The following is a 2500-nucleotide window of genomic DNA, read 5'->3' as shown; positions in this document are numbered from 1 at the left end:
GATAACCACCATGGCATCATAAACATGTAATTTTAATCGGACTCTCTTCTACCCCTCTCCTACTTAGTTGACAATACTCAACCATCCCAAACCACCTAAAACGGTTGATTCCAATAGAACACGACCTAATAATAACACTTCGACACAGCCAATAAACAAATAACGACTTGAAGCAAGATTTGAACGCTACAAAATACCACTTAAATCCCAAAGTCCTAAGTTTTGACAACTCATCTTCAATCATCCTCAACAATTTTGTTTGGAATAATACTAATAGTTTGCCTTGTAAAGTTCTTGCAAATTAGAAATAAGAAATGAATGAATTAATAACTTTTAACCATAGTTAATAGACGGGAATGGTTATGAAACCCGACAGCTTTCTTTGTTGTAGCTTTTTGTTCTCTCTTTTGGTCTTAATCGTGCACAAAACAAAATAGTTGTTTACTCCGTACTGAGGAACTAACCAGTAGAAACGTGTTGACTACGTAATTCATGTATAGTGTATGACGGCAAAACAAAAGATTGTGCACGGTCGTGGATTTTCCAACCTAAATCTTGGCATCTTTGTTTTCTCCTTTGATGTTTGCCGAGCTTCCAAACCAGTCCCCTCTATTAACTATGTTTTAACGCACTTTCGTCTTTCAGTAACCAGTTGTGTATTCTCTCACGGCTAAAATTACAGTAAATGTATGAGATTTTGGCCGACTTGGAACCGCTGTAGCGCCGCTCAAAACAGACGGATTTCTTAACTTTTGCCACTAATTTAAATAGCTTTATTAATATCAATTATTCCACAGAAAATAAGAGCATTAAAGAAGGTACGACGTCTGTAAATTCGAATGAGTTCCATAGAACCGGTGCAGCGTGGGTGAAGGCGCGATCCCCAAATGTGGAGCAGTTGACTCTGGGAACTGACAAAAGAAACTGTGAGGACGAACGAAGAGAGTAGCTGGACTCGGTTTTCATAATTTTGCGGCAATTTGCATGATCTTAAAAATTCGTTTATGGTCGTTATAGCCTCAATCTGCTCTTTAAATTTCGTGAAAATAATCTCAGTGCAAATGTCTTTTAAGATACTTTCACTGTGGAAATCCGCTCGTTTGTTGCGGCGTAACAGCGGTTCTGTTTCGGCCAAAATCCCATACATTAACTGTAATTTTAGCCGTGTTTTGCCCCCCCCCCCCCCCAGCCAGTGGAAAGGTCTATTTACCTAACGAGAAACAAAGCACCTGAGATAGGACACAGCTCTTTACAACCTCTAATTTCATTGGATCCCCCTGCCAAGATGGCGTCAAAAACCGTGGACGGTTCTATTGTAATTAGCAAATGACGATCATTACGAACCAAGCAAACGAGCAAGTAATCCACGTCGTCAGCATTACTCAAAAAGTAAGTGCATTTTTGCATTTCTTTCAGAGTAGTTCCATTTACTCGCTCTTATTTAAGGCGGCCCAAACCAGTTTTAAAACTTGAAAGAAACGTTCCTATTGGAAGGATTGGCACTACAACAATTTATTACTTAACAGCAATGTTGGGTACCATATCAAACACCAATTATTCCTGAAAAAGATTCGGTCATTTTTGTGACGTAAAACGTTACCGTGGCAACAGGAACGCCTTAAAAAAACATCCCATACTTTGGCTTTAGATGCTCATCTCTCAAAAACGAACTTGGTGACTTATTTCTGAAATGCAATTAGCATGCCAGAATAAAACCTTCTGCAAAGTTTAAAAAAGTTCTTTAGAGCGAATTCAGAGCCACCTTAAATAATTGTAAATTTAAGGTAGCTCTGAATCCGCTACACAGAAATTTTTGAAACTTAGTAGAGAGTTTCATCTTGGCCTGCTGATTACTTTAATGCAATAATAAGATTGGGTCATTCAGTTCGTTTTTCAGATATGAGCAACTAAAGCCAAAACATAGGGTGTTTTTGCAAGGCTTTCCTGTTGCCATGGTAACTTGTTACATCACAAAAATGACTGCATCTTTTTCAGCAGAAATTGATGTTTAAATGGTACCATAACATTGCTGTTAGGTCATAAAGTGTTGTAATGTCAATCCTTCTAATAACAAAGTGTTTTGAAAGTGTTGAAACTAGTTTGGGGCACCTTAAACTACAAACAGAATATTTCAAGCACAATACAGCCAGTGGACAATGAAGATTTGCAAGGCCATCTGCCAAAATTCGGACTGTAAGTAAAACTTCCTATCAATCGCTACCTCTCGTTATTGTATTAAAGGCTACTCCCGATTTGTCTAAACCGTGTGTGCATTTCCTTTTTTTTCCTTAATTACGCTACCTGTTGACAACGGCTGTAGCAATGGCAAATTAAACATCTTTCTTCCAATTGCCTTTAAAAACCATTTAATTCTTTTGTTATTTTATTTTCATTCTTAACGATAACGTTTAGTTAAAATAGTATTTTTTACAGTACAGGATGAATATTTTAAAATGATAAATCAAATAACTATTCTTACACGTCGACGCTTAAACTTAAA

The 2500-nt window shown here is 37.2% G+C and overlaps 1 long non-coding RNA gene across 2 annotated transcripts in view; it reads left to right on the top strand.

Moving 5' to 3' along the window:
* LOC137985236 (uncharacterized) overlaps positions 1–2500 on the top strand; it is a 17597-nt gene that overhangs the window by 6824 nt on the left and 8273 nt on the right. Inside the window, exon 1 of one of the 2 annotated variants that reach the window (XR_011119262.1) lies at positions 2122–2193. The exons of the other annotated variant lie outside the window; for it this stretch is intronic. This is a non-coding gene — a long non-coding RNA (uncharacterized lncRNA). Of the gene's footprint in view, positions 1–2121; positions 2194–2500 lie in introns of those variants that run through there. 2 annotated transcript variants of the gene reach the window in all.

The sequence above is a fragment of the Montipora foliosa genome, chromosome 14, assembly GCF_036669935.1.
Source record: "Montipora foliosa isolate CH-2021 chromosome 14, ASM3666993v2, whole genome shotgun sequence".
In the NCBI taxonomy this organism is placed as follows: Eukaryota; Metazoa; Cnidaria; class Anthozoa; order Scleractinia; family Acroporidae; genus Montipora; species Montipora foliosa.
Note: the sequence above shows the minus strand (reverse complement) of the source record. Positions and strands in the feature narration are given on the sequence as shown.